The sequence below is a fragment of the Callithrix jacchus genome, chromosome 6 (assembly GCF_049354715.1).
Source record: "Callithrix jacchus isolate 240 chromosome 6, calJac240_pri, whole genome shotgun sequence".
Lineage (NCBI taxonomy): Eukaryota > Metazoa > Chordata > Mammalia > Primates > Cebidae > Callithrix > Callithrix jacchus.
In genome coordinates, this window is record NC_133507.1 from 162,065,570 (window position 1) to 162,093,381 (window position 27,812).

The 27,812-nt window shown below is 56.0% G+C and overlaps 1 protein-coding gene across 34 annotated transcripts in view; it reads right to left on the reverse strand.

The window, feature by feature from the left end:
- Positions 1 to 21,628, reverse strand: part of KIF1A (kinesin family member 1A) — a 119,795-nt gene extending 98,167 nt beyond the window's left edge. For 28 of the 34 annotated variants that reach the window (XM_035306300.3, XM_035306299.3, XM_035306298.3 and 25 more), the window contains exon 1: positions 20,323 to 20,419. The gene's annotated coding sequence lies outside the window, so the exon portion shown is untranslated. Of the gene's footprint in view, positions 1 to 400; positions 570 to 19,028; positions 19,241 to 19,592; positions 19,868 to 20,322; positions 20,420 to 21,090; positions 21,177 to 21,493 lie in introns of those variants that run through there. The other 6 variants (XM_078328947.1, XM_035306275.3, XM_078328939.1 and 3 more) reach the window with 5 other exon arrangements.
- Positions 21,629 to 27,812: the final 6,184 nt, after the last annotated feature.

The following is a 27,812-nucleotide window of genomic DNA, read 5'->3' on the forward strand; positions in this document are numbered from 1 at the left end:
AACAAGGATATTCAGTTCCAAGGAGGAATTCGGGGTAAATAACGAACACCAGAAGAAAGTGAGGGGACTCAGAAGGAAAGAAAAAGGAGGAAGGAGATGAAATTAAGGTGGCAGCAAAGCTGCAGGCGTCTGGTGACAGCAGGAAGGCAGAGAACTGGGTTTCACCTGCTGTGGGGGGTGGAGGGGGGACCTCAGAGACACACAGAGTGGGGGCTGGAACCAAGTCACCACGAAAACAGAACCCTTCAAAGCCACAGCCTCTGTGAAATGGAAGGCTGAGTGAAAAAGGGACACAGGGGAATGAATCTGAATGGTGTCGAGCTCTGGGTGGAGAAAAAGCAAGTTACTGAGAGATTCAGGCCACAGGCCTGTCCTCATAAAGTTTGGGTTTCAAACTTACAGCACCTGCGTGATCAGTGGAACCCAAATTCCAGACGTTAGCTCAGAGTAGTTCTCAGGAGTTAGCACCCAAAGCGCCTAGCAAAGCACACACAAGTCCTCCCAGGAGTCCCCAAGATCACCGCACTCAATGGCAGTCCATATCTCCAAACACTCAGGGAAGCAATTCACTGCAAGCAAGAGTCACCAAAAGAGAGAGAAGGAAGGGAGTGGGAAGAGGGAGGGAGAGGGAGAGGGAGAGGGAGAGGAAGAGGGAGAGGGAGAGGGAGAGGGAAGAGGGAAGAGGGAAGAGGGAAGAGGGAAGAGGGAGGGAGAGGGAGAGGGAGAGGGAAGAGGGAGAGGGAGTGGGAAGAGGGAGGGAGAGGGAGAGTGAAGGGGGAGGGAGAGGGAGAGGAAGAGGGAGAGGAAGAGGAAGAGGGAAGAGGGAAGAGGGAAGAGGGAGGGAGAGGGAGAGGGAGAGGGAAGAGGGAGAGGGAGTGGGAAGAGGGAGGGAGAGGGAGAGTGAAGGGGGAGGGAGAGGGAGAGGGAGAGGGAGAGGGAAGAGGGAGGGAGAGGGAGAGGGAGAGGGAGGGAGAGGGAGAGTGAAGGGGGAGGGAGAGGGAGAGTGAAGGGGGAGGGAGAGGGAGAGGGAAGAGGGAGAGGGAGGGAGAGGGAGAGGGAGAGGGAGGGAGAGGGAGAGTGAGGGGGAGGGAGAGGGAGAGGGAGAGTGAGGGGGAGGGAGAGGGAGAGGGAGAGTGAATGGGGAGGGAGAGGGAAAGGGAGAGGGAAGAGGGAGGGAGAGGGAGAGTGAAGGGGGAGGGAGAGGGAGAGGGAGAGGGAGAGGGGAGAGGGGGAGGGAAGGGGGAGGGAAGGGGGAGGGAGAGGGAGAGGGAAGAGGGAGGGAAAGGGAGAGAGAAGAGGGAGGGAGAGGGAGAGTAAAGGGGGAGGGAGAGGGAGAGGGAAGGGGGAGGGAGAGGGAGAGGGAGAGGGAAGGGGGAGGGAGAGGGAGAGTGAAGGGGGAGGGAGAGGGAGAGGGAAGAGGGAGGGAGAGGGAGAGTGAAGGGGGAGGGAGAGGGAAAGGCAGAGGGAGAGGGAAGAGGGAGGGAGAGGGAGAGGGAAAGGGAGAGGGAAGAGGAGGGAGAGGGAGAGGGAGAGGGAAGAGGGAGGGAGAGGCAGATGGAGAAGGAGAGGGAGAGGGGAGGGAAGGGGAGGGAAGTGGGGGAAGGGAGAGGGGAAGGAAGGGAAGGGAGAGGGAGAGGGAGGGAGAGAGAGGGGGAGAGAGAGGGACAGGGAGAGGGAGGGAGAGTGAAAGGGTGAGGGAGGGAAAATGAGAGGGAGAAGTAGAGGGAGAGGGGAGGGAAAGGGGAGGGAAGGGAGGGGGAGGGAGAAGGAGGGAAGGGAGAAGAAAGAGAGAGGGAAGAGAAGAATTAGATCCTCAACGACTTCATATATTAAAATTATCAAATGCAGATTATAAAAATAAGTTGGCTTAAATGTTCTAAGAAATAAGCAGAAGTGAAAAACAGTGGGGTAAAATATGGGAAAGAACCATGCAGAACCTTTAGAAATAAAATGTAATTATTTGAAACTGAGAACTTAGCAGACATACCAATCAGCGAATTAAATGGAGCTCAACACAGAATTAATGAACTGGAAAATATGTCGGAAAAAAACTACCCAAATGACCCGAGAGAGAGAAAAAGGATGAAAATATAAAACCAAAGTTAACCATCATGTAATATGGAGGAATTCATTGATTTATCATGACAGGGATTTTAACACCTCACTAATTGGTAGGTCAAGCAGATAGATATGTAATGAATAAGGACACAGCATGAATAACAATGATCATGAACTAATGGACACATGTGCCTCTCGCTGAAGAAAACTAGATAAACATTCTTTTCCAACACGTGGGGAACGTTTCTAAGCTTTTACCCGGCACTAGACCATAAAGCCACTGCCAGCAACTTCCAAAGACCTGTATGAAATCCATCGTGTAATTTGAACATGATTAGACTAAAAATTAATTTAAAACCCATCTGTTTAGAAATTCTAAAAATAAGCTTCTAAATAACAAAGGAAAAATCATGATGAAAATAGGAAATACTTACTAAGTGGTAATGAAAACTCTACTAGCAAAATATGGAGTTTTCGTGTCCAGCCCTGATGGTGTCCCAGGGACGGGGCTTAACCTCTCACTTGAACAATAACTAGCAAAGAAGACAAAACACATGAAAATAACGGTGGTCAGATGTCAGACCTTCCGCAGTCAGAACTGTGATCCCTGAGAAGGGGCGCACACTAGCTGGGCCCTGTGATCACTCCGTCTGCCTGGAGGCAGGCGCGGCAAGGTGGGACCCAAGCACCTTGGCAGCTCTGATGGGGTGAGAAGATGGCGTCAGAGTCTGGGTGGGCTGAGGCAGCTGGAGGCTGTGAGTAGAGTTCCTCCAGAAATCAGAAATTCGCACGGGGTACCCTTGTGTCTTCTCAGAACACTAGTCCCTTCCTGGATAATCCAGACACAAAAAGACTGGGCTGCTGGAAGCCGAACGGTTCCCAAAACTCACATTTGTGATCCAGTCGGCCAGAACAGGGGTCCTCCTGAGCCTACCCTCCCGATACTCCGTGGAGACCCGGGAGAAGGCAGGACCACTCTTCATGCAGGTGGTCTACTCCAGATCAACTCCAGAAAAGCTTGAAACAGGCCTTGACTGAGCAAACCAGTCTTCAGGTAAGTCAACCACCCGCCAGGACAGAGCCCCACACACACTAAGGCAGGAAGTGTGAGTCAGACACTCTAGAACCCACCAGGACAGAGCCCCACACACACTAAGGCAGGAAGTGTGAGTCAGACACTCTAGAACCCTCCAGGACAGAGCCCCACACACACTAAGGCAGGAAGTGTGAGTCAGACACTCTAGAACCCTCCAGGACAGAGCCCCACACACACTAAGGCAGGAAGTGTGAGTCAGACACTCTAGAACCCACCAGGACAGAGCCCCACACACACTAAGGCAGGAAGTACACCTCAGACACTCTAGAACCCTCCAGGACAGAGCCCCACACACACTAACGCAGGAAGTGCACCTCAGACACTCTAGAACCCTCCAGGACAGAGCCCCACACACACTAACGCAGGAAGTGCACCTCAGACACTCTAGAACCCTCCAGGACAGAGCCCCACACACACTAAGGCAGGAAGTGTGAGTCAGACACTCTAGAACCCTCCAGGACAGAGCCCCACACACACTATGGCAGGAAGTGTGAGTCAGACACTCTAGAACCCTCCAGGACAGAGGCCCACACACACTAAGGCAGGAAGTGCACCTCAGACACTCTAGAACCCTCCAGGACAGAGCCCCACACACACTAAGGCAGGAAGTGTGAGTCAGACACTCTAGAACCCTCCAGGACAGAGCCCCACACACACTATGGCAGGAAGTGTGAGTCAGACACTCTAGAACCCTCCAGGACAGAGCCCCACACACACTAAGGCAGGAAGTGTAAGTCAGACACTCTAGAACCCTCCAGACAGAGCCCCACACACACTAAGGCAGGAAGTGCACCTCAGACACTCTAGAACCCTCCAGGACAGAGCCCCACACACACTAAGGCAGGAAGTGCACCTCAGACACTCTAGAACCCTCCAGGACAGAGCCCCACACACACTAAGGCAGGAAGTGTGAGTCAGACACTCTAGAACCCTCCAGGACAGAGCCCCACACACACTAAGGCAGGAAGTGTGAGTCAGACACTCTAGAACCCTCCAGGACAGAGCCCCACACACACTAAGGCAGGAAGTGCACCTCAGACACTCTAGAACCCTCCAGGACAGAGCCCCACACACACTAAGGCAGGAAGTGTAAGTCAGACACTCTAGAACCCTCCAGGACAGAGCCCCACACACACTAAGGCAGGAAGTGTAAGTCAGACACTCTAGAACCCTCCAGGACAGAGCCCCACACACACTAAGGCAGGAAGTGCACCTCAGACACTCTAGAACCCTCCAGGACAGAGCCCCACACACACTAAGGCAGGAAGTGCACCTCAGACACTCTAGAACCCTCCAGGACAGAGCCCCACACACACTAAGGCAGGAAGTGTGAGTCAGACACTCTAGAACCCTCCAGGACAGAGCCCCACACACACTATGGCAGGAAGTGTGAGTCAGACACTCTAGAACCCTCCAGGACAGAGCCCCACACACACTAAGGCAGGAAGTGCACCTCAGACACTCTAGAACCCTCCAGGACAGAGCCCCACACACACTAAGGCAGGAAGTGTAAGTCAGACACTCTAGAACCCTCCAGGACAGAGCCCCACACACACTAAGGCAGGAAGTGTAAGTCAGACACTCTAGAACCCTCCAGGACAGAGGCCCACACACACTAAGGCAGGAAGTGCACCTCAGACACTCTAGAACCCTCCAGGACAGAGCCCCACACACACTAAGGCAGGAAGTGCACCTCAGACACTCTAGAACCCTCCAGGACAGAGCCCCACACACACTAAGGCAGGAAGTGTAAGTCAGACACTCTAGAACCCTCCAGAACAGAGCCCCCCACACACTAAGGCAGGAAGTGTAAGTCAGACACTCTAGAACCCTCCAGGACAGAGCCCCACACACACTAAGGCAGGAAGTGTAAGTCAGACACTCTAGAACCCTCCAGGACAGAGCCCCACACACACTAAGGCAGGAAGTGCACCTCAGACACTCTAGAACCCTCCAGGACAGAGCCCCACACACACTAAGGCAGGAAGTGTGAGTCAGACACTCTAGAACCCTCCAGGACAGAGCCCCACACACACTAAGGCAGGAAGTGTAAGTCAGACACTCTAGAACCCTCCAGGACAGAGCCCCACACACACTAAGGCAGGAAGTGTAAGTCAGACACTCTAGAACCCTCCAGGACAGAGCCCCACACACACTAAGGCAGGAAGTGTAAGTCAGACACTCTAGAACCCTCCAGGACAGAGCCCCACACACACTAAGGCAGGAAGTGCACCTCAGACACTCTAGAACCCTCCAGGACAGAGCCTCACACACACTAAGGCAGGAAGTGTAAGTCAGACACTCTAGAACCCTCCAGGACAGAGCCCCACACACACTAAGGCAGGAAGTGTAAGTCAGACACTCTAGAACCCTCCAGGACAGAGCCCCACACACACTAAGGCAGGAAGTGTGAGTCAGACACTCTAGAACCCTCCAGGACAGAGCCCCACACACACTAAGGCAGGAAGTGCACCTCAGACACTCTAGAACCCTCCAGGACAGAGCCCCCCACACACTAAGGCAGGAAGTGTAAGTCAGACACTCTAGAACCCTCCAGGACAGAGCCCCACACACACTAAGGCAGGAAGTGCACCTCAGACACTCTAGAACCCTCCAGGACAGAGCCTCACACACACTAAGGCAGGAAGTGTAAGTCAGACACTCTAGAACCCTCCAGGACAGAGCCCCACACACACTAAGGCAGGAAGTGTAAGTCAGACACTCTAGAACCCTCCAGGACAGAGCCCCACACACACTAAGGCAGGAAGTGCACGTCAGACACTCTAGAATGTGCGCGCCCTGTCGCATCCAGTCCAGATGGCTACACCCGCCAAGAACCAGGAAAACGTGATGACAAGTAGGAGAAAAAGCAAGCGACAGAAACGTGCATTTTCCTACAATTATTGAAGAAGTTGATCCAATCGTTTAGAAACCTACCCACAGAAAAAGGCAGTGGATTCAGACACGTTTCATAGGTGAGTTCCACCACAGTTTTTTTAAAAGGTAATATCAGTCCTACACAAACTCTTTAGGAGAACGGAGGAAAGAGACGGAATTGCCAAAGGCTATAAAAGCCTCCCTCAGAATCCGCAGATCAGTCCCGGGAGCCCCACAGACCGAAATCCGCGGGTGCTCAAGTCCGCATAGGAGCCAGTGTACTGCCTGCACTTGACCTGCACACTTCCTCTCACATGTTCTAGTTAGAATACCTAACACAATGTAAATGCTATGTGTCAGTAAATAGTTGCTATAGTCTATTGTCCAGGGAATAATGACAAGCGGAAAAAAATGTTTCTACATGTTCACTATAAACAAACCATTGTTTCTTCCCAAAAATTTTGATCTGGTTGAATTCACGGACGCAGAACCCATGGACACGGAGGGCCGGCTGTACTCCCAGCTCAGTCACTGTCGCTAATAGAATTTTAGCATGGAAGTAAACAAGAAAAGTTTGAGAAAGATTAGAGACCAATCTCAGGGATAGACATAGGTACAAAAGTCTGGAAAACACAGCGAGAAATAGAAAGGACACTGCAGGCAGGCGTATTCTGGGAACAACAGTACCGCTCAACGTGAGGGGAGCTACTATCAAAATCTTCAAATTAAAGAAGACAGAATACCAGGCACTCGATAGATACTAAAAAAGCATTCCGTAATTATCGACTCATTTGTGACAAAATTCTAAGCAATATTAGAAAAAAAGAAAACTTTTTGAGCTTCATCAGAGCTCCCTACTGAAAATCTACCCACACATCACACTTAATGGTAAAATAGTGGGAACATTTCCTCTGAGCTCAGAAGCAGGTCCAGGACGCCTGCCATCTCCACTTTCATTTCACATCGTAGCAGAGGTTCTAGCCAGACCAGAAAGACAACAAAACAGCAAACAACGAAACATGAATTTGAAAGAAAGAAACAAGACTGTCATTAGTTACAGACCATTTTCTCATCCACACAGAAATCAAGAGGATCCATGGAAAAATTATTTGAATTAGTAGAAAGGCTCAGTAAGGTTGTAAAAATCAAGAACAGTCTTATATACCTGAGGAAAAGAATTAACATATTTTAAGGTATCCTTTAAAATAACCCAACCTGGCACAGTGGCTCACACCTGGAGTCCCAGCTACCATGGAGGCTGAGGCAGAAGGACTGTTTGAGCCCAGGAATTCAAGACCAGCCTGTGCAACATGGCAAGACCCATCTCTAAAAAAAAGTATTTTTAATCAGCCAGGAGTAGTGGTGACATCTGGAGTCCCAGCTCCCTGGGAGTCTGAGGCATGAGGATCCCGTGAGCCCAGATGTTCAAGGCTGCAGTGAGCCACGACCACACCAGTGCACTCCAGGCTGGGCAACAGAGCAAGACCTTGTCTCTAAAAGTAAGTAAAGAATCCAGACTACAGAGGACCTGGGGATAAATGTCACTGACTCTTTATAGAGAAAACTGCAGAACTTTACCAAAAGCATTGCAGAAAATCTAAATGAATGGAGAACCATAAACCATTCATGGAAAAGAAATCTCAGTATATTAGAAACATTTAATATTACCTGAATGGATTAAAAAACTCAGTGCCATTTCATATGAAAACTCGAGTTCCTTTGTGAATCATGAAAAGCTGTTTCTAAAAATGTATGTGGTAGAGTAAGACGTTAAGAGCATCCATAACAAGTCCGAAGGAAGAGAAAAAGAGCAGGACCAGAGGGCAGCGCGCGGCACGCCCATGACCATGAGCCTTGGCAGGAAGCCCTGGCGTGAAGTCGGGCTGCACTGGCACAGGGACAGGCCACCAGGAGTGCATCAGAAGGGACCTCAGGGACAGGCCACCAGGAGTGCAACGGAAGGGACCCCAGGGACGGGCCACCAGGAGTGCATCGGAAGGGACCCCAGGGATGGGCCACCAGGAGTGCATCGGAAGGGACCCCAGGGACGGGCCACCAGGAGTGCATCGGAAGGGACCCCAGGGACGGGCCACCAGGAGTGCAACGGAAGGGACCCCAGGGACGGGCCACCAGGAGTGCATCGGAAGGGACCCCAGGGACGGGCCACCAGGAGTGCATCGGAAGGGACCCCAGGGACAGACCTGCAGAAGCACAGCCCTTTCAACAGCTGGGAAAGGCAGCTTTAAGTAAAGAGCAAGGGGGAGAGGGCCGACGACAGAGCCAGCGATGGAAGAAAAACTGGCTGGAATATGGAAAACACAACATGGGAAGAAACCTTTTTATATCAAATAAATTCCATGTGAATTAAAGACCTCATGTTAAAAAATGTTTTGGAAGAAAATAAAGAAGAGTGATATCTTCATACCACCCCTAGGGAAGGACTTTTGTTTGTTCTGATCTCACTCTGTCACCCAGGCTGGAGTGTGGTGGTATAATCTCGGCTGCAACCTCTGCCCCCAGATGTAAGAGTTTCTCTTACCTCAGACACCCAAGTAACTGGGATTACAGGCATGTGCCACCACGCCTGGCTATTTATTTATTTGTTTTTTGTATTTTTAGTAGAGATGGGGTTTTGTCACCTTGGCCAGGTTAGTCTCAAACTCCTGGCCTCAAGTGATCCCGGCCTCCCAAAGTTCTGAGATTACAGGTGTGAACCGCCCGCCCAGCCAGAAGGATTTCTGAACCCACAGAAAACACCTCGAGAATGTATCTGCAACACTTGAATCCAGCGGAGAACACTTGTATGCAGACTATACAGAGGACAGAGAAAAATTAAAATTTTTAAAATCACAAAAGAAAATGGGCGAAAATATATGAACTGGCGATTGACATGAAAACATACTCAACCACAGCAGTAGCTCAGAAAGCATATTTTCAGAGTGTATCCCCCATATCGCGACATTTAAAAGTGGGGCGCACCAGGCGCAGTCCCGGGAGAGACACTGGAACTTTCACGGTTCACCCGTGGGCAGCGCCGCCACCTAGAAAGCGATGTGGTAACATCTGGAGGGGCTGCAGACCACGTGCCCCACAGTCTGCCAGTGGAGATGTGGCTCATATTCAAGGGAGAAATGCATCAAAATGCAGCATTGTTGATCATTGCAAAAAGCGTGGAAACAGCCCAAATGCCCCGCATCCAAGATGCAGACACGCAGAGTCGGCCACAGCCGCCTCGGGGTTTCATACACACAGCAGCACTCCACAGACTCAGGGAAAACATGACACTCTGGGAGCCATCAGTACCCAATTCACGGTGCTGGCCGTGGAGGGGGTCTAAGGGCCTGGGCACCACCAAGGCCACTCGACGTGCCCGCCTTGGTGACATGGAGGGACCTCCCTCCCACCAGGCCCCATCTGTCCCTCTTCTTCCCCAGGGTGACATGAGTTAGCGGAGATGCCGGGTGGCGGTGAGCACTCTGCCAGTGCTGCCCGCGGGAGCATATTGGAAATGCCTTATTTCTAAAGCTGATGCGGGAACGTGGCCGTTCGCTGTAATATTCTGTATTCTTCTTTGCATGTCCTCGCTATTACATGACACGATTTTCCAAGACGGAACTATCAGCTGCCTGTAATCCCAGCACTACGGGAGGCTGATGCAGGCAGATCACTTATGTCAGGAGCTCATGACCACCTGGCCAACATGGTAAAACCCCATCTCTACTAAAAATACAAAAATTAGATGGTGGGCACCTGTAGTCCCAGCTACCTGGGAGGCTGGGGCAGGAGAATCGCTTGAACCCAGGAGGCAGAGGTTGCAGTGAGCTGTGATCACACCACTGCACTCCAGCCTAGGCTATAGAATTAGACTCCATCTCAAAAAAATAATAAAAAACATAAATAAATAAAGATGTAACTATCTTCAAGAAGTCTCTCTGTGAGCCAACCTGAGAGGGGACCAGGTGGCCCCAAGGGTGGCCAGAGCCTGTGGGTGTGGCTGATGGCCGAAGGCCCAGCTGACAATGGGGGTCTGAAGCAGCTGAGCCCTGAGAAGGCGGGGGTTTGTGGGCCACGGCGCCAGATGCAGCCCATGCCTGAGCCCAGAAGGAAGGGTGAGCTCCCCTCAAAGGCAAAGAGGGACAGCCTCTGGGACAGGTGGGGCAGGAAGTCATCAGAGACAAGAAGCGGGAATTGGTCCTGTGGGGTTAAGTCACGCTGGCTGGAGTGGCCAGAGATGAGGGCACAGGCTCAAGGGTGGCAAGGAGGAAGCCAGAGGTGCCAGGCTGACTTCCTGAAGGCAAAGAAGAGGCTGAGAAGCTGCACTGGGGACACAGAACCAGCACCATGAGCGTCTGAGGGTCTGACGAGACCAGACGCACCCACAGGAAGTGAGCGGAGAAGACGGCCCGAGGGCAGGAGAGGGCAAGAAGGCCTGGTGATGGTGGCCATCCACGTGGGTGTGGCTGGCCGGAGATGAATCCAGGAGAAGGAGACCATGAGCCCCGAGCCAGGGGCCCTGAGATGGAGGTGAGGGAAACAGAACACATTCTCTGGGTTAAAATGCATGCAGAAGACCCACCAGCTGCACCAGGCCGCACCCTGCAAGTCACAGCAGGCACAGAGGCCAGGAAGCCCTGGAGGAACTCCCCTGTGGCTTTAGCGCTCTGGGTTCATGTTAGGTTCCCGCCTCCCCCTGGGGTGGGGGCATTGCCAGGAAGTACAGGAAAAGCTAAGTCCCTGGGGTAGGGGGCTGGGGGCTGGCACTAAAGCAAATGACAAAGTGTGCCTCGGCTTGAGGCGCATTCAGGAGAGACCAGGCATGGAGTGAGAGTGCGGGGCAGACACAGGCCCTGGGCCCTCCCCACCAGCTACTGGAAGGCCTGCAGCACAGAGGCGCCCGCTCAGCCCAGATGGCCTTCACCTCAGGATCTCTGGGATCTGCCTTCACCTCAGGGTTCACCTTCACCTCGGGGATCCACCTTCACCTTGGGATCCACCTTCACCTCAGGGTCTGCCTGGGATCCACCTTCACCTCGGGGTCCGCCTTCACCCCAGGGTCTGCCTTCACCTTGGGATCCGCCTTCACCCCAGGATCCGCCTTCACCTCAGGGTCCGCCTGGGATCCACCTTCACCTCGGGATCTGCCTTCACCTCGGGGTCTGCCTGGGATCCGCCTTCACCCCACTATCCGCCTTTACCTCAGGGTCCACCTGGGATCCACCTTCACCTTGGGGTCCGCCTTCTCCTTGGGGGTCAGCCTTCACTCAGGGATCTGCCTTCACCCAGGGATCCACCTTCACCTCGGGGATCCGCCTTCACCTCGGGATCTGCCTTCATCTCGGGGTCCGCCTGGGATCTGCCTTCACCCCAGGATCCACCTTCACTTCAGGGTCCGCCTGGGATCCGCCTTCACCTCGGGATCTGCCTTCACCTTGGGGTCCGCCTTCTCCTTGGGGTAAGCCTTCACCCAGGGATCTGCCTTCACCTCAGGATCCGCCTTCACCTTGGTGATCCGCCTTCACCTCAGGGTCCGCCTTCACCCCGGGGTCTGCCTTCACCTTGGGATCCACCTTCACCTCGGGGTCCGCCTGGGATCTGCCTTCACCCCAGGATCCGCCTTCACCTCGGGGTCTGCCTTCACCTCAGGATCCGCCTTCATCTCAGGATCCGCCTTCACCTCAGGGATCTGCCTTCACCTTGGGATCCACCTTCACCTCGGGGTCCGCCTGGGATCCGCCTTCACCTCGGGGTCCGCCTGGGATCCGCCTTCACCCCAGGATCCGCCTTCACCTCGGGGTCCGCCTTCACCTCAGGGATCTGCCTTCACCTTGGGATCTACCTTCACCTTGGGATCCGCCTTCACCTCGGGGTCCGCCTTCACCTCAGGATCCGCCTTCATCTCAGGATCCGCCTTCACCTCACGGATCCGCCTTCACCTCGGGGTCCACCTTCACCTCGGGGTCCGCCTTCACCTCGGGATCCGCCTTCACCTCGGGATCCACCTTCCCCTCGGGATCTGCCTTCACTCGGGATTCGCTTTCACCTCGGGATCTGCCTTCATCTTGGGGTCTGCCTGGGATCCGCCTTCACCTCAGGATCTGCCTTCACCTTGGGGTCCGCCTTCTCCTTGGGGTCAGCCTTCACCCAGGGATCTGCCTTCACCTCAAGATCCGCCTTCACCTCGGGGATCCGCCTTCACCTCAGGGTCCGCCTTCACCCCGGGGTCTGCCTTCACCTTGGGATCCACCTTCACCTCGGGGTCCGCCTGGGATCCGCCTTCACCCCAGGATCCGCCTTCACCTCGGGGTCCGCCTTCACCTCAGGATCCGCCTTCATCTCAGGATCCGCCTTCACCTCAGGATCCGCCTTCACCCCAGGATCCGCCTTCACCTCAGGGTCCGCCTGGGATCCACCTTCACCTCGGGATCCGCCTTCACCTCGGGGTCCACCTGGGATCCACCTTCACCTTGGGATCTGCCTTCACCTCAGGATCTGCCTTCACCTCGGGATCCACCTTCACCTCGGGATCTGCCTTCACTCGGGATTCGCTTTCACCTTGGGATCCGCCTTCACCTCGGGGTCCACCTGGGATCCACCTTCACCTTGGGATCCGCCTTCACCTCGGGGTCCGCCTGGGATCCACCTTCACCTCAGGATCCGCCTTCACCTCAGGATCCGCCTTCCCCTTGGGATCTGCCTTCACCTGGGGACCCATCGTCACCTCGGGATCCACCCACCTCATGGTCCGCCTTCACCTCAGGATCACCTTCCCCTCGGGGATCCACCTTCACGTCGGGGATCTGCCTTCACCTCGGGATCCACCTTCACCTCAGGGTCCACCTTCACCTCAGGATCCACCTTTACCTCGAGATCCGCTTCCACCTCAAGGATCCGCCTGCTCCCAAGTAGGTCATGTGCACACCCCACAGGGCCAGCCCAGAGCAAGCATCAGCATGGGCTGCTCCCTGAAACACTGATTCTTCTTCAAGAGTTTGAGAAAAAACTCAGCAGGTGTTTCTTAGAATTAGAACTGACGGTCATAGAGTAGGGTCCTGGCCACACCTCGAGAGGGAGAAGGGGCCCCAGATCCAATGACTGCCAGGCACACCAGTCACTCTGAGGTTCCAAGAGATAAGAGCTAGAGCCCACCAGAGAGCCCCAACAACAAAGGGCCTGGGAGAGACGCCTCCTGGGACCTCAGCCCCCAGTGCCGCTTGCGGAGGGCAGAGAAGGGGCAGGGGGCTCCAACTCGGGAACTCAGGCACCCAGTGGAAGGCAACGGTGAGAAGTGAGGCTAAAATGGAAGCCCTCATCCCCAGCCCCACCACCCACCCTCCTCAGGTGGTCACTGCCAGTGCCCTCAGGTGAGCCGCTGAATGGCTTTCTCCACAGCAGGAGTGAAGCCCTCAGAGAGCTGAAGAAAGTGGTACCCCTCATTCTGATACTCAGGGGCAGCTTGGCAGACGCCCCACCCCTTCACCTAAGCCAGGGCCTGCCATGGACAGCACCCCACACCGAGCTCTGGTCAGAGCCACTCAGGGGTGAACAGCAGCAGCCCTGCCGCTCCCACCAACAGCCTCCCTAACTCCCTAACTTAGTTGGTGGGTCAACTAAGGCCTTCCCCGGGTGTGACAACAGAGCATGAAAGGGAAGGACCAGAGCCGCCAGCAGAACACAGGCCCGGTGGGAAGGACAGGCAAAGCATGGAACAGGCACGAAACAGACACAAAACAGCTGAGCACACCCTCTGTCCACACACCTGCGGAGTTTCAAGAAGACGCTCATTTTCAAAACAAGGACAGAATGCCATGAGACAGAACAGTTAGAAATGCGAAGATTTTAGAGATGAAAAATGTAAGAGCTGAAGTACAAGATTTCAAAAAACCGCTAGGGAAGCCAAAGGACTTTAGAATATAAACAAGGAGGCAGAATATACAAGAGAAAAGAAAACAAACGGACCAATCCATCAATTCAGGGTAAAAGGAAAAATGAAAGGGGAGGAAATTACAAACAAATAGAAAAAGAGACCCTGGCTTCAGCGTGAAGGGCCCACCGAGTGCCAAAAGGTGCGGACCCCACCCTCATACCCATCCAGATGAAGTTAGGACACCAAGGAAAAGGATCTGAAAAGCTTCCAGGGAGAAGAGGCAAGTTGCCAACAAACCCTGCTGTTAAGTGACCAGGTGCAGAAAGCCATGGTGACCCTGCCCTCAGGGTCCCCGGGAAAATAAATCACTCAGGAACAGAAGCACTCCAGACGCCACCACCCAGAGCAAGGACACAGCTAAAGCACACACACCAAGGACTCAGGCATCCTTTTCAAGGAAGTCACACAAGGATGTGCTCCAGCGAAACAAGACAGGAAACCAAGAAACAAGCAGCTCAGGGTCCAAGAAACAGAGATGCCAACCCAGGGGACATGGCAAGCAGCTGCCAGAGGCCACTTCTGGAGATGCCATCAAGGGGAAAAAAACCCATTCACGAAAATGAAAAGGCTGGGCTCATGCCTACAATCCCAGCACTCTGGGGGGCCGAAGCGGGAGGACTGCTTGAGTCCAAGAGTTCAAGACCAGCCTGCACAACATGACAAAACCGCATCTCTACAAAAATTAGGGGGATCACTTGAACCCAGGAGGTCAAGGCTGCAGTGGGCTGTGACTGCGTCACTGCACTCCAACGTGGGTGAGAAAGTGAGACCCTGTTTCCAAAATAAAAAAGATAACCAAGAGAAAATAAAACTCCAACCGAGAACACCCTACCTAAGTACAGAGCTGACGCAAAGAGTGTAGGGCCGTAAGCATGCTCCTCTGGTCTGGGCCTGGCCCCTGCAGCCACCACGTGTCCTAGGGCTGCAGCCCTCCCAGGCCCCAAGGACCTGCAGCCATGGTGGGGCCCTGGCCCCAGAAGCAGGAGGACAGTGGGGACCAGGTGACACCAAGCAATGGAGTGTGGCCCTGCCCAAGCCCCACAGCAGCCCCTCAGGAACCCTGGCAGCCCCAACCCATGGCCTTGACCATTGAAATCACAGCCCTGTCCTGCACCGTCCTGGCTCGAGCTGATGCCAGACGAAGAGTGAAACTGAGGCCTGCCCGAGGGTTTGTGGCAGGGCTGAGGTGGGGGCAGGAACCCCTTGAAGGCACTCCTGGCACTACTGGCCACAGGGACGGAGCCCTGCAGGAGCAGGAGCAGGCAGGGCCACGCCTGTCCCTAGAGCTGCGTTTCAGGAGCCCCACGGGAGGCCCAGAGGGAATGGGGTACCTGTCATTCCTGAGCCAGGCTCTGAACAGGAGACACTGAGACCCAAGGACTCCCCACCCCCGAGAGGGTGGCCAAAGCTCGCCCTGGACCCCACCAAGAAATGCAGTACCTGGGCTAGAACACCGCTCGGCCATGGAGGAGCACTGCCTGTGTGCTTACTCGGCGTGAGGCACCATGCTGGCCCCCATGGTGGTGGAGAAGTGCAGGGGCAATGGGGGTGGAGGGGAAGGGTGGGGGGACGGGCAGAAAGTGCTAAAGGAGCAACCGTCCTCGGAGTCCCCAGTCCTCTCTTTACAAGCCACATGGTCTTCTCAGGAGCCCTGGAAAATGGGACAACCACCGCCAGTGGGATCTGAACCCAGCGGTGCTGTCCCCATTGTTCGGGTGCGGAGTGGCGTCGGATAGGGGCCCCAGCAGTGCTCCCTGTCTTTTTCCCCAGCCCGGAGCCCTGTGGTTGTGGAAACCTATGTGCCAATCTGAAGGGTCAGGGCGACGGCAACGGCAGGCATCATGGCCAAGGCAGCATTTGAGGGGGGCCTACAAACTATGGGGTTTTAGGTTGGGTAGAGAGTGCTCCAGAGGAGAAACCCTGGCAGGAACAAAGACAGGGACGAGGGATGCAGAGACTGTATGTGTGTATATCTACATGTATGTGTGTGTGTGTGCGTGCATGCATGAGCATGTGTATGTGTGTGTGAATGTATGTGTGGATCTGTGAGTGTGCATGTGTGCCTGAGTATGTATGTCTGTGGGTGTGAATGTGTGGGTGTGTGAGTATACATGTGTGCATGAGCATGTATGTCTGTGTGTGAATGTGTGGGTGTGTGAGTATACATGTGTGCATGAGCATGTATGTGTGTGTGAATGTATGTGTGGGTGTGAGTGTGCATGTGTGCATGAGTGTGTGTGAATGTGTGTGGGTGTGTGTGCACGTGTGCATGAGCATGTGTGTATGTCCGTGTGTGTATGTGTGGTGTGTCAGTGTGCAGGTGTGCATGAGTGTGTGTGTGAATGTATGTGTGGGTGTGTGAGTGCATGTATACATAAGCATGTATGTGTGTATGAGTGTGTGTCTAAATGTATGTGTGGGTCTGAGTGTGCATGTGTGCATGAGTGTGTGAATGTATGTGTGGGTGTGTGTGCATGAGCATGTATGTGTGTATGTCTCTGTGAATGTATGTGTGGGTGTGTGTGCATGAGCATGTATGTGTGTATGTCTGTGTGAATGTGTGGTGTGTCAGTGTGCATGTGTGTGCATGTGTGAATGTATGTGTGGTATGTCAGTGTGCATGTGTGCATGTGCATGTCAGTGTGCATGTGTCAGTGTATGTACGTGTCCGTGTGTGTGTACATGTGCATGTGTGTCAGTGTGTGCAATGTGTGTGTGTGTGCATGTGTGCGTGTGTGTGTGTGTGTCCAAGTGAATGCATGTGACTATAAGTGTATGTGGCCAGATGACTGCTCTGGCCCCCTCAAGGGCACTGTGGGAAGGGATGAGGAGAGGCGCAGGGATGCCTGGACAGCCAGGCACTGGCCTGCCCTACCTAGACTTCAGGTCATTCTGAAATCTGGTGGGGATGGCACGCAGGCGGGAGTCCCCGAAAGCCATCAGAATCCCCCAGCTCCGTGGCAGTCAGGGCTGGGCCTCCAGGGCCTGGGATTAGGAGATTAAATCCAGGGAGAGGAGGCTTTAGAGATGCAGTAGCCCCTCCTCCTCGGATTCTGGCAACCCCAGACCGAGTCCCACATCCACGCCCCACATCCACACATCCAGATCAATCTCCACACTGCGCCAGGCCTGCAGGAGGCTGAAGCCTGCAGCACGGGCTGGGGAGGAGCCCAAGGGTCAGGAGGCTCAGCTCCACCGGCTGCTGACCTTGACTGTGCCCTCTGCCCTGTAGCACCCCCATCTGCAGTTCTCAGGCCAGGCCCAGCCAGCTCTTCCCAGGGTTTTCGAAGCCCTGAGGGTGGGGGCCCTGGGGTGGCGAGAGGCCAGTCAGAGGGCCGAGATCCCAGTGGATCTCAGGAGCTAAAGAGCAAGCTTGCTTAGTCAGGTGGGACCGCTGTGCCCTACCTGTGCCCGTGCCCCCCCCAGGTGCCGTGCCAAAGGATAGGATGCAAGGCTCTGGGATCCCAATCCTCCCTCCAGCGGGGATGGGCCTGTGGCCCGAGGCCACCATCTAAGGTGCAGAACCCGGCAAGGACCCACGCTGCCTGCCTGTGTCCCTGGGCACCCAGGCCACCCATGGACAGGGTCGGGGCAGGGTGTAGCCCAGCCCCCAGAGTTCTCAGAGATGCTGCTGGGCATGGAGGGGAGACAGGCAGTGGGAGGCAACACATCAAGTCGCTTTGGTCTCCCGAATTGGGGGGTGAGCCATGTCCTTAGGGCCTAAGTACACTGAATGTGGCAACGTCCTAGAAAGGCCCCCAGACTCTGAAGGCAGACAGCCTCGTGCTCACCCTACCAATCACAGCCACTCAGTGACCCAGGCCCTCCCCTCTCCACCTGTGGTGGCAGCTCAGGTCCCTTGCAGATCACTGATAAGATGTGCACAGATGGTCTCAGGCCTGAGGGACTGGCCAGCTGGGCATGTGCAGGCCTCTGTCAATTGTAACTGCCTAATGCTGGCAGCCCCTCCACAGACCCCAATTCTGTAGGATCAGGGCTCAATGCAATGTCTCCCTTCCTGGCCCCGCCCCGCCCAGCTCACCCGCTTTGGCTGGCCTAACCAAGTGGCCTGAAGAGACGTCCCCAGTCTCTCCAGGGCCTTCTCCAGAGGCTACGTAGCCGTCTCACCCTCCACCCTCCACAAATCCCACAGGAGGACTGCCCTACCCTACTCCCAAAGGGCATGGTGGGCCCAAGGTCAGCAGTCACGACAGCAGTGAGGACCGCGAGGCCCAGGCCAGGTGGCCATGCGGTGGCCTCGGTTTGAATCTCGGCCTAGCCAAGCACCATCCCCGGGCTTTGGGCAGAATTCCAGGCTCCTCCTGTCAGTGGCTGACTCGGCAGAGCCCCAGATGGGGCAGTCTGTGGGACATTCCAGGGGGAAGGGGAAAGGAGGCACCCAGGGGGGGCGCGGGCAGGGAGCAGGGCTGGGACACAGCAGACATGTTGTGGGCTCCACCACAGGGGCCTCCCTGGGCCGGGCCAGGAAACCTGCCTTGGCACCTGATTCCAGTGTTTCCCGGCCCCGTGGACCTCGCAGGGGGAGGAAAGCCGCAGGGTCTCAGATCCACCTGCAGCCCAGGGTGAAGCTGGTCATCCAGGCCCGCCTTGGACCCAGCACCCTCGGGAGACTTCACCCCAGGTAAAGGCTGAGCTCCCCTGGCCCCACCCGGGCACCTGAGCCAGTAGCCTGCGTCCCTCCAGTCCAGACGGTTCCTGGGTCTTCATCTCAACCACCCCATCACCCTAACAAGGAACCCCTCTAAATAGCGGTGTGTGTTCAACACAAGGGCACAGCTGAGCTCTGGCCCTGGCCCGACCCACACCCTGTACCGCCAGCCCCGTCTCCACCACAGGCTCCACACCTGCCCACTCCTGACTCCCCACTCCACAGCCCGCTGAGGCCAACCACACCTGCAAAATGGCCGCCGCAGGTGCAGCCCCAACCCCCTTGGACCCCAGGGCTTCCCCTCCAAACCCTCTGCTGCCTTCTCAGACCACGAGGCCGCTGGCATGGTCCCCCGGCAAAGGCCTCGCCAGCCTGAGTGCCACCGCGTGTCCCGCAGAGCCCACCTCGGTGTCGCGCTGTGCGTCCCCAGGGTGAGACCGGTACCAGCCTTGCGCGACCCGGCCGAGGCCTCTCCGCAGCCGCAAGATCCAATCCTCTTGCCCTGCAGGCCTTTAGTCCCGGCAATGCGGGCACCCCTGGGAAAGGGCCGCCGCTTGGGGAGGGTCCTCCGGTCTCTGGGGAAATGTCCCTATTCCTGGGGACGTGGGCGCGCATCGGGTCCGCGCCGGGCGACGTCGCGCTCGCGCCCAGCAGGCCCCATGACTTGGCATTCCCTCCGTCCCCTCCCCCACGCCCCTGAGGCCGGCAGGGCCCCCCCCCAACCCCACCTACCCACGCACACGGTCTCGCGCCTCGCGCCGGGTGCCTGCGGACCCTGCCTCCCGGCGGGGATGCTGCCCCGGCCCTTCCCCAGCGGAAGGCTGTGCCCCGGGTTTGGGGGAAGTCGGCGTGAGGTGCAGCTTAAAGCGGGAGTGCGAAGGTCTCCGCGGCCACTGTCCGCTCGTGTCACCCGAGCCCGGGCGCCGTGAGCTTGGACGCCGCAGCCCCTCCCCCGCCCCGGGCCACACCTGTTACCGGGCGCTGGCTGCTGAGACGCAGGCGGTGCGCGCCGGCGGCCCCTCCCGATGCTGGGTCTTTCTGGAAGGGAGCTGGGGTCTCCGGGGAGGGGACGCGGAGGGGGAGGGGCTGATGGGCAGCCCGGCGGTGCGACAAAGCGGGTGGCCGGGCCCCAGCGCCGCAGCCCCTGCCCCGCCTGCCTGTTTTGCTCCCGGCTCCAGTATCCGCCCTCCCCCACGCCGGGGACCAGAGCAGCTGCCCGCGCCCGGCTGCCCTGCGCGCTCTCACCCTCCCAGGTGCCGCGTCCGCGTCCTCAGCCCGGTTCTCCATCCCTCCCCTCCCCTCCCCCGCCGTCTGGGCGCCTCCCCGCCGACGGCTCCTCTCCGGGGGAGCGGGTTAGCCTGGGAAGGGCGGGGGTCCCCGGATCCCGCAGGCAGGGCGCGCCCTCCCCAAGGCGATCCCCGCCCCCCTGAGCCCAGGGCCCGGCTGCAGTGGCGATCGCGGCGAAAGAGCCTTTCCGAGCGGCGCCTGAAGGGCGGACACCCCAGAATTTCGCCATTGTTCTCTGCGGGGATGGAGGACGGTCGGGAAGGGAAGGAGCCTCGCGGTGCCCGCGCTTCCGGCCGCAATGAGGGCGCCGGCCCGAGCTCCCCGCCCCGGGCGCAGTGGGTGCAGGTGAGGGCTGCGGGCGCAGGCGAGGGGCGAGGGCGCGGGAGGCCGGGCGGGCGGCGGCGGCCTTACCTCTCCGGCGTCACTGGCGGCCGCCCCGCATGGGCACCGGCAGGGCGCGGGCTCCTGAGCCCGGAGCTGCTGCCGCTCGCCGGCTGCTCTGCGCTGTGACGGCGGCGCCGCGTGACGGGCTGCGCGCCCCCGGCCCGGCCCGCCCCACGCCCCTCCCGAGGCGCTGGTTGGCTGCTCGCGGCGCCCGAGCTCCAGCCGCCAGCTGGTTTGTCGCGCGGGGAGAGGGACGGGCGACGCGGCCGCCGCGGGGACGGGGCTGGGGACGGAGGGGGCCGGGGCCGGGCCGTGACGTCACCGCTGACACCGCGGCGGGCCCCGCGGAGGGTGAGGGGCGGACGCCGGCTCAGCTCGGACGCGGCGTCCCCGGTCCCGGCGCGCCCCTGAGACCTCGCAGGGGGGACCCGGAGCGCCCGGTCCCGAAGCCCCTCGTGCCCCTGACCTTGCCCGCGGACCCCTCGCCGGGCCTCCCCCGCCCTGGCCCCTTTCCAGTGAAATCGTAAAACGTCCACCTGCCCGCGCCCGGAGCCCGCGACAGACGCGTCGTGGGGGGCGGGCGGGGCGGGGGAGGGAGGGATGCTGGCTCCGGGTGTAACAGGTGCGCGGTGAAATCGCATCTTGCCTCGGCCCGGGCGCCGGAGAAAAGCAGCGGTGGCCGAGCCCCGCTCCGGCCCCGCGGGATGATGCAACCCGCCGCCTCGCCTCCGCCGCGGCCCGTGGGACCCCCCGCCCTCCTCTCGCCCCACCTCTCCAGGCCCCCATTGTCCTCACCCGGGCCTGTCCAGCTTAACTCCTCTGGACCCCCAGGTCACAAGCCGCTCGGGGGCCACCGCAGCAAACCCCAGCCTGCGTCACCCGCCCCCAGCCGCGCTGCGTTCGCGGTTCCATGGGTTGAGTGACATCTCCGTGCGCGCCGCCGCCCTCCTCCACCGCCCAGGGCTGGGCACCTTCCACAAAGCCTCTGGGCGGCTTGTCCACGGGGACCTCCCCGCACTGCGGTGTGGGGGGTGCATGGACCTCGGGCCACCCTGACCCTCAGGGCCGGGTACCCCCCAGCCCAGCCCCTGCCATGGGCATCCTGGCTAAGCCTCCCTGGCGCCCAGCAGGGGCCTGCGCTGCCCTAGGGCCCCTCCGTTAACCATTTCATCCACACGCCAGGGAGAGCCGGCTTCACCTCAGTCCCCACAGCTGGAGGCCAGCGCGTTGCAGTAACAGCGGCAGGTGCACAGCCACGGGCGCCCACTCCCAGCCCCAGCCCGCGGAAACCAGCCGGGCAGCTCCTCCTCCTTCGCTATTCCCTGGAACCACTGGCCTGAGAGAGAAATCAATTATTCTTCCTAACGTGGTAGAAACAGTAAAACCATCTGGGCGTCTGGGGCCGGGGTCTTTATCACCCCCCGTTTTCCTCATGCTTATTAGTCTGGAAAGTTCTCTATTTCTTGAAGCAATTGACATTTTTCTGGGAATTAATCTATTTCACATTAATATTTAAATGAGTAGCATATCTTTTTTATCTATATCTACAGGTTCTATGCTTGTTTCCTTATATTCTGGCTTTAAAAAAAAAAAAAATGAGGTCTTGCTCTGTCTCCCAAGTTGGAGTGAGTGGTGCCATCTTGGCTCACTGCAACCTCAACCTCCCCAGCTCAAGCCATCCTCCCACCTCAGCCTCCCTAGTAGCTGGAACTATAGGTGTGTGGCACCATGCCCGGCTAATTTTTGCATTTTCTGTAGAGACAGGACTCTGCCATGTTGCCCAGGCTGGTCTTAAACTCCTGACCTCAAGCCATCCTCCCACCTCAGCCTCCCTAGTAGCTGGAACTATAGGTGTGTGGCACCATGCCTGGCTAATTTTTGCATTTTCTGTAGAGACAGGACTCTGCCATGTTGCCCAGGCTGGTCTTAAACTCCTGACCTCAAGCCACCACCCGCCTTGGCGTCTCGCAGTGCTGGGATGACGGGCGTGCACTTGGCCTGTGTTTTGTTGTTTGCATTTTTCTCTCTCAATATTTTTCAGTATTCTCAGAGGTCCGACTCACTTGTGTTAAACGTTTTTCCCGTGAATTCATTGCTTCTGCCCTTCTGTCTTATTTCCTTCCTTTGTGGTTCTTTGCATTCCATCTGTTCCTCTGCCTTGAACTAGTAGCTCCTTTCTAAGCCTTCCGACTTTCCAACACATCTACTGTATTAAAAGCTACAAAACCCCATCTACGGGACTGCCTCGGCTGAATCTCACAAATTTGGACATAAAATGTTTTCATTATCATTCAGATCTAATATTTTCTACTGTCCCTGATGATCTCCTTTTAAACCAGGGTTATTTAATAACGTTATTTACTTTTCAGTGGCGTTTCTTTCATTGCAACCTTTTGTTATCAGGTTCTAATTTAACTGCATTATTGTCAGAGAACAAGCCTGTATTCAGTCAAGGTCCTGGCAGGAAGCAGATGGCACACTCAAATCGGGTAATTTGAGAAGTGCTCGATAAAGAGACTATCAACAAAGGTGTGGGCAGGAGCTCAGAGAGCCCCAAGGGCTTGGTGGCACTGCAGCCTTACTGCCTGTGGGGAGTGGGGTGGGCAGAAGCAGAGGCTCAGGTTGGGGGCTGCAGCCAGCCACAGTTTCCAAGGGAGAGAGCCAGGGCAGCAAACCCTGGACCTCACGCTCCCTCCTCCCCCAATCCAGTAGTGCTTTGGCTGAACCCAAGGGGAAGCTGGAGGGCAGGGGCACCCAAGGAGTATGGTCCATTTAGGGTGGTCTCCCAAAGAATGGGCAAAGGGAACTCAACAGAAGCACAATCAGTCCAACTGGCCAGCCATCCAGTCCGCACGGCCCTGTTCCTCCAGGATTCAGCGAGGCGTCTTTAATCCTAACACAGTCTTATTTCACACGTTCTACATGTGTTCAGAATGGCTGCATCCTCTGCTTGATGGGCAGAGAGTTCTGTGTATCATGTCATAGTTCAGGATTGCTCATTGTTGACTAGTAAGGTGAGATCCCAGAGAGAAAGGCTTTTTAAGGTTACTAACAGCATTGATCAGGATTTGGAGATCCTGCTAATTTTTGTCAGTGTGAGCGATGATTATTATTTTTAAACAACTCCAGTGAGCACTGTGAAAACAGCTGCTTCTCCCAGCAGTCTGGCACGTGTTGCCTGCTGTGTGTCGGGGCCACAGTTTTAGACTGAAATGACTTTCACAGGCGTGCGTTATCACTCTGCGGCTCCCTGCACCCGGACGCGTGTGTGCCCTTCTTTGTCTGGTGTTTGGAGCTTTTTTTTAGTTTTTGCCTTAAGTTTGAATGTCATATATTGACATGTCAATCCAGTTTCCTTTGGTTCATATTTGCCTGCTATGTCTTTTGCCAACTTTTTAATTTTAAGCTTTTTGTGTCTTTTTAAAGCATATCTCTTTTAGGCAACCCATTGTTGAGATTTTTAAATCTAATCTGTTTCTGCCTCTTAATTAGAATTTAAGCCACTTACGTTTATAGCAATTACTGTTACATCAAGACTAAGCTTTGCTGCCTGTTCCCTGACTGCTCCTCATCAAAGACAGAGTCTGAGATGCCAGTGCTGGCCCCTCCGTCCACTGCAAGACCCTGGCAATGGAGAGCTTTGGGTGTCAGGGACACCCATCAGCTTGGCCAAAAGCTTCTGGAAGGGGACTGCAGTCTGAGACTCTTCCTACCCAAGCCCCTTCCCTCTCCGTCTCTTTCACAGGCTCAGACCTGCCTCTGGGTCTGAAGCTCCCCTGCCTGCACCTGCCCCTCTCCTGGATCCTGCATGGGCTTACTCCCAATCACCCCTCCTCTAATGCCGTAGAGACGTGGACCGACATGCATCCCCAGGGAGCACTCTGGCCTGGGAGCACCCAGTGGTGTTGGAACAGCAGCTGCTCTACTGGTGGCCTGCAGTAGGAGGCACAGAAGCCAGGCGGGTGCAGGGAAGACCCTGAGTGTCAGGCTTCTTCCTGAAACCCACCCCCAGTCCTTGCTGCCTCCCTCCCCAGAGTCCGCAGAGGAGGAATGCTTCCATCAGCCCATGGGCATAGCGGACACTGCTGAGAAGCCTCTCTGGGCAGCTCTCCGTGGTCACCAGTGCCGCCCGCCCAGGAGGATCTTGCAGCTCCCTAACAGTCCCCATGATGGCTTCCCCATGGTCCAGTCCATCCCAAGGTGGGCAGGAGAGCAGGACTAAACGGTGTCTCCTATCAGCCCCCTGCCCTGGCGGCAGCCTCCACCCACTTCACAGACCTCGTCTGTTTTTCCACTGGGATCCTTCACACAGGCCCAGTGACAGAATGTGGGGGACCTGAGGCAAAATGAAATAAAGTTGCCTCGTTCAAAAGCCGGGCAGAGTGCAATTCAAGGTGCTGAAGACAGAACCCTCCTCCTCCCTTCCCCAGGCGCTCCCGACTGGCCACGGTGTTTACTTGCTCTTTAATTCTCTTCTCAGTAAAGAAGAATTAAAATGTTAAATTGCTAGCATGAATTTTGCTCTTCTTCTTTCTATGGTAGAATGCCAGTTTCAAATGCAGATAGAAGAGCTTTCAACTCAGACACCAAATCACTGAAATCATGCCGCTCATATTTCCCAGTTCATCTACGTGTGTGTCTTCTGTTCTCACCAGAACAATGGAATCCACGCACGACACTCACTTACCCGCTGCTGTTTCACTTCTTGATGCTGGCACCAACACTCTCTGCCTTCTGCTTGCTGATGGGGAGGGAGAGATGAAAGGAGCACGCTGGGTCTTCCTGTCTTTCCCTCCCCTTGCACGCCACCGTTTCAGCGTAAGTGCTCGGCCAGTACAGGAAAGTCAAATGAGTGAGAAAAGATAGGATGGGGGCCCCAGGTCCTTTGAGTTCCTCAGACCACCACTGCCCCCTTCTGTATTTGGAACAAGTTCTGGTTCAAATGTAAAGCGTGGCCTTTCCGGGTGGCCTCGCGCCACGCCCACTGGGCTGCACGCATGACCCGCTCTAGCTGGCACGTGCGTGAGTCTTGCTGAACTCCATGCCATGGCACTGTGAACGCCGGATCTGGACGGAGCTACAGGAGCGGGCAGAGGTTTGGGCGTCTCCTCTGCACCTGCCTCATCATCCCATCCGCACCACAAAACACAAAAGATGAAATTAAGGATCACGGGCCAGCGACAGCAGAGCATTAAGCCAAGAGAGCGGGCCCACCTGCTCTGATGCAGCTCCCAGACCCAATGGCGGAGGCTGCCAGTTTCTTCTCTTTCCTCTTCCCTCTTCCCTCCCTCCCTGTCTCTGTCTCTCATTTTCTCTCTCTCTCTCTCTCTCCCTCCCCCCACCTTCTCCTTCATCCCCCTCCTCTTCCTGCTTTTCCTTCTTTAAATCTCATTGTTTTTCTTTGAGCACTTGATCATTTTTCAACTTCTAAGCAGAACAATTACAGGCAGATCGGCGTGTGAAACACTCCGGGACCTGCCTCTGCTCCCCCTGCTCAGTTACTGCTTCCTGAGGTCAGAGTTCAGGGGCGCAGGACGGGAGCAACACTCAGAGCGCCACCCTCCAATCGACTAGATCAAGACATTCTCACATTAGTGCCCCCACAACTGGACTGAGGACCCGCCCCCACTGCCCTCTCTGCACACACTCTGAGGCTGCAAGCTGTGCAGGTGGCCAAGGGTAGCGTGGCATGTCCAGGATTGCTGGGCACCCCGGAACAGGCTCTGCCCACCCCAAACAGGTCACTAACATGGAAGGAATTTTCAAAGAGCAGCCACCTGGTGGGCCTGGGCCCGGGTAATTCTGCTCTCATATTACTTAAAGTGACCCACAGCTACGAAAAGGAGGAGATGGATGAAATTGCTTTTGATGCCAAAACCCGGTGGAGAGATCCAGAAGTGGACACCCACAAACCAATTTCACAGCAGTATGAATACAAAAATCAGAATAACACAACCAGACCGAAGTCAGCAGTGCCTTAGAATGAGCCTGTACGACGGCGATTCTGCTGGAGAACACGATCGTGGCACAGCATCAGGATGGCACGAACACAATCACAATCGTGGCACAGCATCAGGGTGGCATGAACACAATCACAATCGTGGCACAGCATCAGGGTGGCACAATCACTATCGTGAAACAGCATCAGGGTGGCACGAACACAATCACAATCGTGGCACAGCATCAGGGTGGCATGAACACAATCACAATCATGGCACAGCATCAGGGTGGCACGAACACAATCACAATCGTGGCACAGCATCAGGGTGGCACGAACACAATCACTATCGTGAAACAGCATCAGGGTGGCACGAACACAATCACAATCGTGGCACAGCATCAGGGTGGCACAAACAATCACTATCGTGAAACAGCATCAGGGTGGCACGAACACAATCACAATCGTGGCACAGCATCAGGGTGGCACGAACACAATCACTATCGTGAAACAGCATCAGGGTGGCACGAACACAATCACAATCGTGGCACAGCATCAGGGTGGCACAAACAATCACTATCGTGAAACAGCATCAGGGTGGCACGAACACAATCACAATCGTGGCACAGCATCAGGGTGGCATGAACACAATCACAATCGTGGCACAGCATCAGGGTGGCACGAACACTCATCCATCTTAGGACGTGACAAGATAAAAAGAAACCAGATGACTTTAGTAGGTGTTGAAAAGGCATTTGACCGGGAAGCTATTTCTAGTTAAAGAAAGAAAACCAGCCACAGCATCTGGGGAAAGACGGCTTCTGCCGTCTTCTGGCATTAGAGGAGGGGTGATTGGGAGTAAGCCCATGCAGGATCCAGGAGAGGGGCAGGTGCAGGCAGGGGAGCTTCAGACCCAGAGGCAGGTCTGAGCCTGTGAAAGAGACAGAGAGGGAAGGGGCTTGGGTAGGAAGAGTCTCAGACTGCAGTCCCCTCCTCACTTGAGGAGGGAGCAGCCGCGCAGGGTCTCGGGGAAAGAGACCAGCCCAGGGCAGCAGGTGGCTTCACGCCTGTCACTTGCATGATTCTGGGCAAGTTCATGAGCCCCCCTGTGCCTGTGACCTCTTCTGCAGGACACAGGAGTAAGAGCTGAACCAACCCCATATAGCAGTGCTGAGGATTCGGTGAATTGACATGTAAAATGCAGAGACCAGGGCTGGCCACACCACGAGCCCTACATAAAGGAGAGCTGCCAAAACAACAGAGAAAGCCTCAATGCAATGAAGGATGTGCAGTCTCACCTCCATTTCATTTAGAACTATCTGCCCGTGCAATTAAAAAAGAGAAGAAAACACGTGACATGAATATGCATTTGGTCTCTGCCCTCAGTGCCCACCGCTGCGCTCCTAAAGTGCTTGTAAGCGAAGCGGTGCTGGGACCCTCCTTTGCGCTAATATTTGCCTCCTAGACCGAATACTTGGTTCCGGGACCTCTGGCCGTGACGTAGGGCTCCTGAATCCCTTGGGCTGTCCTGGGGGACAGGAGCATATTTTGTTCTAATGGAGTGACTCTTCATGGATTC